This window comes from Macrosteles quadrilineatus, unplaced genomic scaffold (genome assembly GCF_028750875.1).
Source record: "Macrosteles quadrilineatus isolate MER2022 unplaced genomic scaffold, UCM_ALF_1.0 Scaffold_2__2_contigs__length_208266976, whole genome shotgun sequence".
NCBI classification, from domain to species: domain Eukaryota; kingdom Metazoa; phylum Arthropoda; class Insecta; order Hemiptera; family Cicadellidae; genus Macrosteles; species Macrosteles quadrilineatus.
In genome coordinates this window covers 153,347,896-153,364,352 of record NW_026542595.1, presented here as the reverse complement: position 1 = coordinate 153,364,352, position 16,457 = coordinate 153,347,896, and the positions used below count along the sequence as shown (strand labels likewise).

General features: G+C 34.2%; 1 pseudogene; it reads right to left on the bottom strand.

The window, feature by feature from the left end:
* Nucleotides 1-6,331: 6,331 nt before the first annotated feature.
* On the bottom strand, nucleotides 6,332-15,367 carry LOC128985041 (dnaJ homolog subfamily A member 1-like; annotated as a pseudogene).
* Between the last annotated feature and the right edge of the window lie 1,090 nt (nucleotides 15,368-16,457).

Here is a 16,457-nt window from a genome sequence, read left to right as displayed (position 1 = left end):
TACATGAAATAGGCTAACGTTTAAAGTTATATTGTTGGTGGTGATTAAGTTTAGTTTTAGTTACTTTGTTTAAAAGAGTTTGTAGACATTTACCACGGCTAACCCAAAAGAACAAGACTTGGACAGTACTGAATAACCTCAAACTATTATCGTCCTTTGTCGAGCAAAAAACAAGGCTAAAAACAAAGGCAAAAAAGGAGACAAAAACAATTATGCAAATGAATTCTCGGTCTTCCGGTTAGAGCCGCATCAATTCGGTAAGTTATTTACTATAACACTATTTTTTCAATCTCTTTCCGTGCCGGCAATATGAGAAAAAAATATAATTAAAAAAACCAGCTGGATTTAAAATTTGAACTACGTTCAATATAACGAACATTAATAGTTTCAATTCAAAACATAAAGGCACATAGTTGCAAACACTATTGACTAGGGCAAAGTAACCTTCAAGTTAATAGATTATTCTGCTAAAATAAAATCATAACCTCAACAAATGTTAGAAATGAAATAATCAAATAATGAAATTTGTGTTATGACCGGAAATAACTGCACAGGAAATAATGGCGTAAGTTAGGCTAGGCCTAGTCAGTGTTTTAAACTAACACGACATTTTCACCATAAGCTCTACTAGTTCAGTGCATTAATTAAACAGTAACTAGTAGGCCTAACTAAACTAGTAAAAAGGTCAGACCATATTATAAAATTGAATCGTCCAAAATAAAACAACGAGCATGCAGTTGTTTTTAGATTTTTTATAGGCCTAACCTTAAATTCTTACAATTTAACACAGTAAACTTAACATCAAAACTCACTATTCAAGTCACTAAATAAAAACATTCACACGCACGAAAACACACGCGAACAACAACAAATTCTCAGACCTGACGTGTGCGGTAGGAACGATGGGTTTGCGCGGAATGAAAGACAACTCAACCTTTATAACAGAAATGCTTGCTTTGATGCTTTCTTGCTTTGCTTTGCTAGACTCACCGGCCGGCGCGCGACACTAGCGACAATGGCGCCCCTTTGTTTACAACGGCGAGACTCGGAACTACAAGTAGTCTGTGCATATTGTTGAACGATGACGTCACCGTCTGTAGCGGAAGCTGTGCGTTTAGCAGTCGCTGAGTTGGTCACTGAGTGACGGATGAAACATTAATTAAATTGCTTTATATTCCTTAGGAAATGTCAATGAAAAATAATACTGTACATTAGATAAGTTTCAAAAAGTTACTCATAAATCTCTTTGATGTATGTATGAGCTATGAGCAAGATTTGAAAGATAGCTTAGGCCACTTATGTTCAACAATGTCTTGTCTGTTTTGTAGCATTGTCGTAAAATAAATAAATACAACAGCGAGTGATTATACATAGAGTATGCCAAAGAATGGGTTTGTTCATGTTGTTTGCCAAAAGTTATATAGGTAAATAATATAGTATGTTTGGCCTTAATTAAAAAAAGTAAAATTTTTCTGTAAATTTATTCTCAGTATTTGATTATTATTAAAACACTAGCTGTTACCCACGAGCTTCACCCCATTTGACTTCTTAAGTACTGTATTAATAAAAATATTGATTGGTTAAGTTAACCTTAAATAAACAAAACAGAATACAGTAATACAAACAAATAATCACACCTGATTTTAATAAGGTAATAAATTGAAAGAATAACAAACAAATAAGTACAGCTGAGGTATTTTTAACGTTAGTACGAGTATATGGACAGTTCCCTTTAGAAAGGAATACTTTAAAGGGCAATTTATGAAATAATGGATAGTTTATGGGGGTGTGACTTGTAGTTTTCTCAACAGCTCATGGGTACTTTGGGCTTTATATATCGATTTCAACAAAACATTTCTCATTACCTTCAAATTACTTTTAATAGCCACATTAAATAGTGGTTTTGTTCAAATTCAACTGTTAAATTTCTTGTTCTGTGCGTGTAAAAAGTATAAACCAAGGTTGTCTGTTATACAACGCATTCAAAACATTGGATAAATCCTTTTTGGATACATCTTTAGTCTAATTTGCCTTTTTCCCTAAAGTAATTTTTGAGTGCACAATAATTTTACCCCATACTTACAAAAAAGAGCGATAGTTTCTTAATATTTCTTGTCATACCTTTAGATTTATCGTTTTAAAGCTAAGGTACTGATTCTAAACGTTTTCCTTTAATTGCTACACGACAAATAATCACCCCTTGATGAGTTTTGATTACAGTCAGGTTAGTGAACCTTGTGGAACAGATCAAACATCTTTGACCGTCAGCTTGATATTAAACTCAATATCATGCCTTCAGGGCTCTCAGATTACAGAACTATCACATAGACAAGTATAGCAATATATTTTCTTCTTTTGACGATGGTATTATCAAATGTCTAAAACAAAAGGAAAATCGACGTTTAATTGCTGTTGGAGACATGCTAGCATCAAATAATCCAACTACATACAGATTTGCTGGTCATGTAATGATTACTGGCAATTCTGTGCTCTCTGCTGGCAACGAAATGCGACTGGTGATGATATTTTGTACTTTCTCCCCTATGTTGTGGTTACATAGTCAATGCCTATACATAGTATGCCCGACGGAGGAATATTGTTTTCGTTAAAATTTTCGAGTTTGAGTTTTGTTTTAAAATATTCGTTCTTGGTTCGTAGCCTTTCCTTGAACCCAAACAAGTGGTTTTCGAAAATAATGTATGCGTGTGTGGTTGTATACACTAAAGACAACACCTGTGGTCCGATTTTGCTTAAAGTTGGTGTATTGTGGTTTTTTTCAAAAATTGATTTCAAATTTTGTAATAGTGATTTTGTTATTAAAACACAATTAAAAAATTGACAGCTGTTTCATTAAAAAGTATTATCCACATGGCCAAAATGTAAACAAATCTGTCAAAGGATCTTTAAAGGCTTCTGGGGCAGAGCCCTAAGGGACTTTACTTTGTGTTTCTTTTGATAACTCATCTCCCAGACCAAGGCCTTTCTTTAGAGACCTCTACTGTGCCTCTACCAAGTTTCTACGCCCAGCCGTTCTCTCAAATTAGTGGAGACAAAGATTCCAATTAATTTTTAGATTCTCCCATGTTAATCTTATGGGAGAAAACCTAACTTTGATGGAATATCCTGCCCAAACTTATAATGATTTCTAAAAACTAAAAACACTTTGCAAAACTACAGTACGGTACCCGAGCACTTCACCAAGATTTTAATGTTTACTGAACTAAGGCAAACATAAATTGACAAGGCTCAAACACTGTTTTATTTGAATGATAAAATACTTTCCAGTGTTTTGTAAAAGATGCAGTTTTAAATCTCAGGAAATAGTTATTTTTTTGTTCGTAAGTTTATTCGGTACTTTCCTGTTAAAGGGAACAGTCATTGTTATCGATGATTTATTTTCGATATATCGATATTTTGGCTATAGTTTACGACCTATATTCCTTCTGGTTTAATATCTTAAAACGTATTTATATTACAAATTGAGAACTAATCTTGTTTAGGCAGAAATAATATGTATGGATTAAAAAATTAAACTATTCTAAACTAACCTCACATTGCTAACAACACTTGCTGTAACATTTAGAAATTCCGTTTGATAATAGAAAAAAACATGTTGGGAATAACGAACAGAATTTTATTTATTTAACGTAGTTGTGAGCTGATATGTTTCAATACGTTAATATCGCAATATCGGATCAAAATTAAAATATCGACATATTGAAAATAAATCATTGATAATAATGAATGTACCCTTTAACAGGAAAGTACCGTTTATTCTTAGACAAAACGAATACAAAACATTTATGTCATTGTATTTGTTACTGATCCTTCTTCTTGTTACGTTTTTTGTTTATTTTGTAAATTTCTTTATTAGTCTATGTGTGTAGGTAAATAAATAAATGTCCAGGGTTTACAGTAATGAACACATATAAACTTTTATTTATCAAATTGTACAAATATGGTTATAAATTTTGATGAAACTAGTGTACCTGTTGCTTGAATTCGAGCAATTGCGAAGCACCGTGACGGCTCAAAGTAGGCTTAAATGTGATTTTGGATAGGCATAATCCTAATGTTCATCAAAAGTTACAGTTCAATTAGGTATACCCCTTTGAAAAGATGAAAGTTCAAATTTTGAATTTAGTAAAATGATAATTTAGGTTAAAGTTCAAAACGGCAAAAGTCAATAGAAATTTTGCAATGTGAGTATTTTAGCAAAGTAGGCCTAAGTCAAGTTCAGTTTGATCTCACCCAAAAGTTTATAGTAGTCTTCACAACAAAATATTTCTTGATGTAGAAATGATAGGTATAAGTAATTGAGATGGATCTTGAGGTTTAAATACTGTTAAGTTAAATCGCCAATTAAAAATTTCAAATCAGATTCCTTCCTTGCTTCTTCATCACTTACTATGCAATAGTGAAAGAGAAGAATAATTTTGTAAATTAATTCAAACTGTATAAATAACTTCTAGTGATTACAAATTTCAGCTTATTAAATAATAAAAGACAGTGTTTGATGAGAATGACGATTATGTGCTGTCACACTTCTTAGGTCGTGTAAGGAATCATTGCATTTAATTTATATTTAGACCTGTTTTACGAATGCTTTGGTTTTCACAATACACCTTTATTTGTCAACTAGCTGTACCCGCGGGCTTTGCCCCGTTCAACTTCTTAATTTTCAAGATGAGCTCGTTCGCATTGCTCAATCACGTCCTGGTTGAAGTGCGTTCGCTATGCTCACTCACCTTTAGGTTGGAGCTCGTTCGCTGCGCTCACTTGCCTTCAGGTTACCTCGTTCGCTACGCTAACTCGCCTCCAGGTTGAAGTTCGTTCGCTACGCTCACTCACTTTTTGGTTGCAAATTAGCTGTTGTCATAAATTTAAAAAATAATAATAGTGCTGCACCCTGTTGGCAATCCTTGTAACTTTAAAGCTATTGAACATCATAGAACAGAACCAACTTGTTTAATTGAAACAGCTGATAAGATTCATTAATTCCTTTTAAATATGAAAAATCATAAGGTTAACATGGGAAACTCCAGAGCCACTGGGGCGGAGCCCGAGAGTCCGATCAGAATAAAAACAACTTAGTTTTCCTATTTAATGCCTAAGGAATCGGTGTACCAAATTTCAGCCTCCTAGGTAAATGGGAAGTGGGAGAATTAGTGATGAGTGAGTGAGTGAGTGAGTCAGTCAGTGAGGGCTTTGCCTTTTATATATTTAGATATCATACAGCTATTCACTGAAACATATATGTTTTTTTAAGTCAGAATATTCAATACTAAAAACAGAATTACTGTATACACAAATCAGATCAAACGTTAAAATACATTTTTTATAGTAACCAAAACAAAATGCATGGCAAGAAATAGTTTATTGATCAATATGAAGCAACTGTTTCATGAAGAATTGTTTCTAGCTTCATTTAAATGGTTTCAACTAACAGCTGTAGGAATGTTATCATTATTTATTGCCTTCTCTTTACAAATGTAAACAATCTGCACAAATGTAAACTAATGTTGAATATTTAAGGTTTTCAGAATTTTTCACCGAAACAAATATTATACTTAAACATAATATATAGTGTACCAAATAGAAACTCTCCTGGTTATTTTGGTGGTGGAACCACACTGATCGGTAAAAGAATCACAGAGTAATTGGTGAACATACATAAAAAAAAACATCACCACAAACAAATTGAGAACCTCCTCCTTTTGTTGGTAGTGGGGAAGTCGGTTAAAAAGACAGTGTTTGATGAGAATGTGAAATATGGAAATTTACAATAAGGGAAACCTTTTGCCCTTTTACTGTATGTAAACATGTGATAATTTAGAGGTTAATTTAGCTAATAGTGGGCCTAGGTGTTTGGATACATAACACATTTTTTTTTTTTTTTTTTTTTTTTTAACTTAATTTTATTTTACAATCTGTTCAGTACTTTGAACAATTAGTAAAAGGGATAAGATCTTTCACAGGGAAGATTCTTGGTCAAGACACATAACACATGATTTATAAACAACTTATATACAAATTTCAAAAGTAAACAATGAGGATCATTTTGAAACATCTCAATTTGTATGATTACAATTATTTAGTAGGGTTTTTATTCATACCATTGGAAATTGTTTTTGAAATATGATTTCTCGTAACCTGCATAAATGTCATGTCACTTGGTTGGGCAATGTTATCCAGATATAGAGGTACCTATGTAAAAAAATAAGATCCAGTAGACACATTATTATTAAACTCATTTTATTAAGGAAATAAAATTTATAAAACGGCAACAACAAGAAATTTCAAGTATATAACAACTGGTTCAACCAATCAATTAACTAGCTGCACACTGGACCTGAGTCATTTCTGACTCACTTTCTTGTTCTCTGGGTGCTCGTCTTCTAGATTCGGAGGACATGTCCATATCACTCAGAACTCAGAAGACACTCTTCAGCATTTTCAGGGACGTCTTGCTGAGGCCTTGGTGGTAAACACTGCTCCAGTTGCGCCATCACAGTAGGTGGAAGCACGGATGGATAATTTACACTAAAGTGAACAATTAGTTTACCTTTCTCGGACGAATTACGATACTGAGGCATCCCCTCCCCTATAACGAACTTGATATCCCCATGTTTTACTAGTTCCCCTGGAATGACAGTGATCAGAAGATTCCTGTCATCTAGAGTTCTGATCACCTTTTTGAACCCACATAAGGATTCTACCAACTCAATTTCCATTCGAAAGATCAAGTCATTTCCCGATCTTTCAAACCTGGGGTGACTCTTTTCATCCAGTACTACAACAATATCACCAGGTTTATACCCAGGTTCTTGGTCTCCTTCTTCTGCAAATGTGATTTTCTGACCGTCAACCATTCCAGGAAGGACGTGGACTTTGAGGACTTTTCGATCTCTAACTGTCTTCTTCCCGTTGCACGTCTTGCAGGGGTCTTTGATGGGGATCTTCTCTCCTTGGCCCTTACAGTCGCTGCACATAAGCTGTATTTGATTTATCATGCATCCCAGCTGATTGTTGTAATATTACATGTCATTCATTCATCATTAACATTAATTTCTCTATTATTTTATATATTTTCTCTCTCATGTCTGTTAATGCCCCTGATAATGTGTTATCAGTTATTTAATTTGTTCCTCTTGTTAATGTGTTAAGTATTTTATCCAATTTTGTTCAATGTTATATAATATCCCATCACCCCACAGAAACATCATCCTATTTTATGTTACAATATAATATTTATGCAAATTCTCTCCATACCTATTAAGTACTCATCAAAAACCAACAATAATCATTTACTTAGAATAATATATAATTGTAAGAAAATTGCAATATCATAATAACATCTCAAATATAGTATCATTTTTCAAAATTATCCAAAGAAAATCAAAATTACTGTGGCAAGTGTCATTCATGTAAATTAACCAGCTGTACATCACTTCAACAATGGACATGGACTTCCTGAGCTTCTACCATTGCCTCTCCCCAGATCCTGCCAACTCTTCACAGTGTGAACATCATTCTATTGGAAATTGTGTTTAATTTAAACTAAAATTCATAATCCCAAAGTAAAACCTAAAATTTAAATTTCTCATCATCCAAAAGTATTGGACAAGTGCATTGAAGAGTACAAATTTATAAGAAGACAGACACTCCAAATTTGGTAACCATCATCCATCTTATTTAACTAAGGACAAATTTAATCTTCATTGGACATTTAATCAGCATAGCCTACTAGGCCCAATTAACCTAACTCATCAAGATATATATATATATTTCAAATTGAACTTATTCAAAATTTAATCTTCAAATTCTATTTTATTTCATTAAATTCAGTGAAACCATTTGGAATCTTTCTTTGGACATTAACATTATTATATTAATAGCATCATGAACCTAGCTTAACTTATTTCAGAACAATAACTAAATTAAATTATTTGCATTTTAAAGAAGCCCAATATATCATTCGAACCGGCACGACCACCCCTCCCTGAGATTAAGAGGTCATCTATTTGAATATTAATTAGTACTTAAGAAACCAACCCAATATAGGCCTAAGCCTAGAGAATCTTTTCATCCACTTTGGAACCCCACCATTTTGAAAATTTACCATTGTTAACTTACCCTGTAGCTAATTCAACCAACTTAACTTATCTTGTATTTCATTAATAAATTTTATATTGTAACAAATCAAATTTATTTATTCTTAAAATAATTCATAATTATAAGATTAAGAGCAAAGACTTACCTTATTAGACAGAAATAAAACACAAATTAGGAATTATCTTTATTAAGAAAGAAATGACTTTGAGTTCAATGTGGGCTAACTTAATAGCCATAGGAATTTTGTAGGCCTAAGTTAATGAAAAGTCTATAGAAAGCTTTATGGTGTGTAGCAAATTTGGCGACCCAACGTGTCGGCTTTCGAATGATATATTACGGTAGTCATAAAATATTGCAATTTTCGATCTAAGCTAAGTTAACCTTAAGTTGTACTAGATTGTAAGAACCCATAGCCTATTGTACGACCCGTAATTAATATTCCCAACCCCAATAACAACACAAAGCCGTTATACAAAACACTAATTAATCACGCACAATATGCATAATTAGTAGAATAATTAATCATGGCCGAGAAAGGATATAATTTAAGACCCAACCGGAAAAATTCTAACCTAAACCCAAATTACGACTACAACAACACTGACAGCGAGAGCGAGATTGAAGAAGAAGGTCGCCATTTTGATGACATCACACGCACGGACACAGAACAAAAAAACACATCCACAGCAGACATCAGAACTCACAGAGGAAGAGAGCAACGATTCCATGGACCAATCAGACATTAGTATTCCCATTCCTACAAGTCTGTTTGCAAATGTTGCCACTGAACTGTCCAGTAAACAAAGTTTGAATGTTTCCCAAATGCCAGGTGATAGCCAAGGTCACATTAGCGGATCAATAACTCAGACACCCGCACCCGAACACAGCCGATCGTTACCGAATATAGCCGACGCCGACGAACGTCACCCAGACCTAACAACACGGCAACGGAACAACCCTAGTGCAACTGTCGGTGCAACAGCAACTGTCACATCAACACTAATTGCACCATCAGATATTAATACTTTAATTGCCCTCATGACTAAACTAGACACTAAATTGAGCAACAAAATTGACGAATCTCATGCTAAAATTGACAGCAAAATTAATGAATCCCATGCCGAAATTAACAGTAAAATCAACAGCAAACTCAATGAATTAAAAGTTGAACTCACTCAAAGCTTCAATGATAAAATTGATGCTAATAGCCTAGAAATTCAAGCTTGCAGAAACACGCTAGAAACTCAAATTTCAGAAAATCGTGAAAGTCAAAATAAATTCCAGATCGAAATAAACTCAATTAAGATCACTCAGACAACACAAGCTGAGGAAATCATTAAACTTAATGAAAAACTCACACAAAAAATTGATGAATCACAAGATCAAATGAGACAATTCGTCATTGATAATCTTACACAACAACAATCAATATCTGATAATAAAAATCAACAGAGACAAAATGACATCCTATCTGCTGTCAAAACACAATTGGTAATGCATGAACAGAATTTTGACCAAAAAATTGAAGAACTTTCTCAAAGAACCAGGCAAGAATCCGAACAGAATTCTAAAGATAATTTGGCTATTATACAAAACGAAATTCTCCCAAAACTCACCATCCAAAACAAAACTTTAGAATCTCAGCAAGCTGAAATACAAAATTTAAATCACAATCTAATAAAATGTGAACAAGAAGTGGAAACCCTCAAACAGAGCAAAACATTTGAAAACTTCCAAGGCCCAATCAAAATTATATGCAATGGAAATGAAGAGAAAGACCGACAAATACCAAAATTCAACGGCCGAAGTGGCAACCCAAAAGAATATCTTAATAAATTTAAAAGATATTACGACAGAGGACTTGAGCGAAACGGTAATAATGACCCGATTGAATATCTCTAAGACCTGCTAGAAACTTCATTCGAAGGGCCCGCCTCAAGATGGCTACAACTTGTAAAGACTGACTTAAGTTCCTGGGAACAATTTTCCAACGAATTCGAAGCTAAATACTGGTCAAGAGAAGTACAACGCAGCTTAAGAGCCAAAATCGAATCAGAAAAATACCGGTCAAATGGTACCCTCAGCCGCAGCGTACCTTACAGAACGTGTAATTTCACTCCAATCTATGAGCCCTTGCCTGACCGAAGAAGAAATCGTGACACTGATGGCAGAGAGATTTGACTCCATCGTACAAGACTGCATCAATGTACAAAACATCACCACCGTACGTGCATTAGAAAGACTTCTACAACGTGAAGACCTCAAAGACGGACCAAAGAAGACACGCACCAACAACCAGAATCACAACAGCTCATCCAACAACCGACCGACAACTCCAAATCAACAACCACACACCTATCATCAAAACGGCCGCTACGAGAATCAGAGAGCGTACCAACCCAAGATACCTTCATATCACAACAATTCATACAACAACAATCACCAACACAGAAGTTATCCAAACCATCAAAATTACCGTCCTAATCACAATCATCCTACTTACGACCGAAACCATGAAAACAAACCATATCAACGAGACAAATATCCTCCTCGTAACGGTGACAACAACCAACGGACCTACAGAAACCACCCAACCCAAGAACAAGCTCAGCTCTGCGCAGTAATGAGACAAAATAACTACGTGCCAAGTGCTCCTCCAAACAACCAATCATCACACAGTTACGAGCCACAGACTCATCCTGCACCAAATATACAGGAAAACGGTTCGGCGATGTAAGCGACAACCGAGAGGGTCAATTATCATTAGTTAACTCTAAAATTACAGCGCCTATTTATGAAAGTCTCGGTAATGAAATAAATCATCTTCAATCCCAAAGTATAATGTGTGATAAGAACTTCTTATTAGAAAATGATTCAGAAAATAATCAATCTCCAAATTTCACTCAAATAAGTTGCCCAGAAATTAGCATCAAACTTAATAATATTAGAGTAAACGCATTAGTCGACACTGGTTCATCAATAACTTGTATATCAGAATCCTGGTTCAATGAAAACAAATCCAAAATTTCACCATTTGAAGAATTTCCAGTTAATAATACAGTAATCAAAACTGCTACAAATGAGCGATCTAAAAGAGTCTCTCGAATTATTTACGTTCCCACCACAATTGCAGAACACACCTTGCTATTGGAATATCTTATTGTACCAAATCTAATAAAACTTATAATATTAGGAGTAGATGTTTTGTCTAATCTTAAAATGGATCTGAATTTCAACACAAATGAAATAGATATGCAGATAAATAATCACAATGTTACTTTGAAGTTTTGTATGTGCAACCAAGAGGGACAAATATGTCACTTAATAATTAATGATAGCCATAGGCCAAATAATGAATATTTTAATGATGAAACGTTTGATGTATATCACGATGATCCAATATATAATAAATTTAACAGCACAATAAATAACTTCAAAAATAGAAAAACAGATCCAATCGAAGATGAAACATTAACCCAAGAAGAAATAGAGAATTCCCTAGCAACAAATAGGCACATAACCGCAGAAGAACGTGAAACATTAAGCAATTTATTAAATAAATATCAGCGAAAGAAGATGAAGATGTTTTATACGGCCCCTACCATATATCAGCCCTCAAGAAATATTTGGAACCAACCCGAGCAATAGAAGCTGCGATCGACGAGATAGATAATGATGACCCTACCTTCGAAGACATTGTATATTAATAAATTTCATAATGTATTTCATCCATCAATAGACTTTTGTGCATCATCATCTCTAATCAAATTGTGCCATGGACCTTAATCGCGAGTGCGTGACCCCTTAAATTGTGTTTTCCATAAACTAATACCCAGGTGATAAAGTTTATAGACAATACTCACTTACTAATAAACTGTGATCTCCTTAATAACAAAGAAACAATAAAGTTATTTGATATTGAACAGTATGGAACAACAGCCATAATATCCCTTTCTTCCCATGCCAGGCCATATGAACACTCTATTCTATTTTCCCCATTTTAATGTTATTGTCCTACACATTTGTTAACTTAGATTATAATTTTGTAGTATTATCACCCAATGTTCTATCATCCAGAAAATCAATCATTTAATGTTATTCATACCTATCTTTAAGTATCATTCATATTAATGATTCATGATTCCATTTCATATTTTGTCGAAATCTGTATTTCATTTCATAGCATACAGATTTCTGTGGGGATATTGTGTACCTGGATTTTCATTCCGGAGCCTCCACAGGTCCCGCATTTCTCAATGGCACCTTCTTCACCTCCACGACCTTCACACTTTTCACAAACAACATTCTTCTCGATTGCCAGCTTCCTCGTGCAACCCTTGTACAGATCCTCTAAGGATATTGAGAGCTGATGTACAACGTCTTGACATTTCCGTTCACCCGGCCCTCTTCTGCCACCTCCAAAGAAGTTGTTAAATGTATCCATCGGGTATTTGAGAGCAAGCTTAAGAATTCCAAATTATTCTGTCTCAAACTGTCTAAAACTTCTAACAGTTATAATTTGTAAATGCCAAAGATAGTAATGATTGTTTATTGTTTGAGTATTTTGTATAATCAGCTGTCTAGCTTCTACAGCAAGTTAGAACCCAATGTGTACACTGTCTACTACGTTTATGCATTGGTTATAAGGAATTGAGCGAAGCTCTTTGAGATCGGACCTTATGCAAACTATGTACCTAATCAATTAACTCAATAACGGCTGAACATATTGAATCCAAACTTACCAGGGGTATTTCGACAAATAGTTTTGATGTTTCGAAACAAAAAAAAAATTCAATTTGATAATACCTGTACAATTTAAGACTGACATAAAATTTGCAATGTTTAACATGAGTCATATGAGTTGCCATGATGGTTACGAGATAACAACGTAGATGTAAACAAAGAATAGTAGCGTATGCGACTCGACATTCTGTACCCACGGGCACCTCAGCTTGCACATGCACATATGGCCTATTTACAAAAGACAGTACAAAATAAAAGGAGTCCGATGAATACCATTAAGCGTTGATTAACAATACACCGATTCGCATAATTTCTAGCGGCCTTACTAAATTATTCCAAGCAGATTATTTCTTTTAATTGTTGTTATTGCTATTAGTTTTGTGGGTACTATCCTGTTAAAGGGAACATTCATTATTATCGATGGTTTTTTCGATATATCGATTTATATTACAAATTGAGAACTAATCTTGTTTAGGCAAAAATAATATGTATGGATTAAGAAATTAAACTATTCTAAACTAACCTCACATTGCTAACAACACTTGCTGTACCATTTAGAAATTCCGTTTGATAATAGAAAAAAACATGTTGGGAATAACGAACAGAATTTTATTTATTTAACGTAGTTGTGAGCTGATATGTTTCAATACGTTAATATCGCAATTTTGGATCAAAATTAAAATATCAAAATATAGAAATTAAAGCATCGATAATAATGAATGTACCCTTTAACAGGAAAGTACTGTTTATTCTTAGACAAAACGCATACAAAACATTACGGATGTGTCTTATTTTTGAATTTCTCAAAATCTGTTTCACTCTATTTCGAAGATAACGATATTGTTCCATTTCTGTTTGGTTTTGAGAACGTTTAGCTTTCCTAAAAATACAATCACGTCTAGCCATTAATCTGCGGATTTCTGGGGTTATCCATGGTGCCGGACGTGTTTTAGTCAAACGTTTGGTTACTGTTGGAGCCTGTTTGTCAAAAAGATTAATAATTGTAGTGTTTAACTCATTCACCATTTCATCAACTGATGGTAAGTTTTCTATTAAGTGCCATTGTGTTTCATAAATGTCTGCCATAAAGTCAACTACATTCAGGTTCTTAAAATCTCTGTATTTTAGAAATACAGAGATAAATGGTACACTTGCTGTACCATTTAGAAATTCCGTTTGATAATAGAAAAAAACATGTTGGGAATAACGAACAGAATTTTATTTATTTAACGTAGTTGTGAGCTGATATGTTTCAATACGTTAATATCGCAATTTTGGATGAAAATTAAAATATCGACATATTGAAAATAAATCATCGATAATAATGAATGTACCCTTTAACAGGAAAGTACCGTTTATTCTTAGACAAAACGCATACAAAACACTAATGTCATTGTATTTGTTACTGATCCTTCTTCTTGTTACGTTTTTTGTTTATTTGTATGATTAAAATTATTTGGTAGGGTTTTTATTCATGCGATTGGAAATTGTTTTTGAAGTATGATTTCTCGTAACCTGCATAAATGTCATGTCACTTGGTTGGGCAATTTTATCCAGATGTAGAGGTATGTAAAAAAAGAAGATCCAGTAGACACATTATTATTAAACTCATTTTATTAAGGAAATAAAATTGATAAAACGGTGACAACAAGAAACTCCAAATACATAACAACTGATTCAACCAATCAATTAACTAGCTGCACACTGGACCTGAGGCATTTCTGACTCACTTTCTTGTCCTCTGGGTGCTCGTCTTCTAGATTCGGAGGACATGTCCATATCACTCAGAACTCAGAAGACACTCTTCAGCATTTTCAGGGACGTCTTGCTGAGGCCTTGGTGGTAAACACTGCTCCAGTTGCGCCATCACAGTAGATGGAATCACGGATGGATAATTTACACTAAAGTGAACAATTAGTTTACCTTTCTCGGACGAATTACGATACTGAGGCATCCCCTCCCCTATAACGCACTTGATATCCCCATGTTTTACTAGTTCCCCTGGAATGACAGTGATCAGAAGATTCCTGTCATCTAGAGTTCTGATCACCTTTTTGAACCCACATAAGGATTCTACCAACTCAATTTCCATTCGAAAGATCAAGTCACTTCCCGATCTTTTAAACCTGGGGTGACTCTTTTCGTCCAGTACTATAACAATATCACCGGGTTTATACCCAGGTTCTTGGTCTCCTTCTTCTGTAAACGTGATTTTTTGACCGTCAACCATTCCAGGAAGGACGTGGACCGCTCACCTTCACTTGGGTTTTTGTCCGGATTATATTTGAGAGCTAGTTTTCTGTATGCTCTCTTCAACTCATCTAAAGTACAGTTGGGCTTGACGCCAAGGATGTCATAATATCCTGTTTCTTTGACCATTTTATGAATCCAACTAGTCAATGTTGTAACGCAAAACAAGATAAACGAAAAAAGCTGTTTAAAAATTCCAAGTTATTCTGTCTCAAACTGTCTAAAACTTCTAACAGTAATCATTTGTAAATTAGCTGCAAATAAAAATGCCAAAGATAGTAATGATTGTTTATTGTTTGAGTATTTTGTATAATCAGCTGTCTAGCTTCTACAGCAAGTTAGAACCCAATGTGTACACTGTCTACTACGTTTATGCATTGGTTATAAGTAATTACCAAAGTATGTGGATTTATACTAAACTAGGTGAAACCCGTCAAAATCGATGGTTACTTTCAAGGCTTACGCTTATTCATCTACGAAAAGTTAGGTGTAGTAGAATATACTTGAAGTAAAGTCGGCTTTTATTCTTGGACTGTTAGGGACCTCCTCGTTTATATAGTTGTGTGCCTTCGTTGGCAACAAATAATGCAAATGACATAGCAATGCGGCATTTCCAAAAAGCAAAAGACACTGTAAATTGGCAGTTATGTCAATATTGACATTTACATGCATTATTAAACAACGTATCTTATAAAGAATGATGTGATCTAGTTTAAAAGGAATATGACCTTTCTGTCGTGACAGTAGATGCTTAAATAGTATTTACACTTTATGCCTTTTTTACAGCCGAAATGTCGTGTTATAATCATGTTAACAACCCAGTGGGCCACGGTCCATAATATAGGCCACTGCAAATAATTTGCCAAGATAGGTACCATTTTAGGCAAGGTTTCTGTCTTTGGGTGTTATTAGACACGATAAGAGCACAATAAATTTCTTCTGCAGATAAATAATCTGCTTGAGAAATATAAGCCAAATTATAAATGTTAAAATGCGAGTTCGAGCATTTTGTAACTATATGGGTAAGTTACATTGTATTTTTTAGGCTGCTACTCAGTGCACTTTAAGAATATATTTTTTAGAGATAAATTAAAAGGTTTTTGTTGCTGAGTAGCGCTAGTAAACATGCACAACCCATTTCGTTATTCTAATAACATTCATAGGCTCTCACATAGTTCTACATAAATATTTTAAAATGTTTTATCCAGTTGCTGTAAAGCAACTACTACTATTATTTAACAAAATATGGACACGGCTCAAATGGGCAACATGCCCTTCTGCACTTGTATTATTTTGTTTTGTATGGTATTACACAAACGAAGATTTGTCCAATGATTGGAAACATGTAT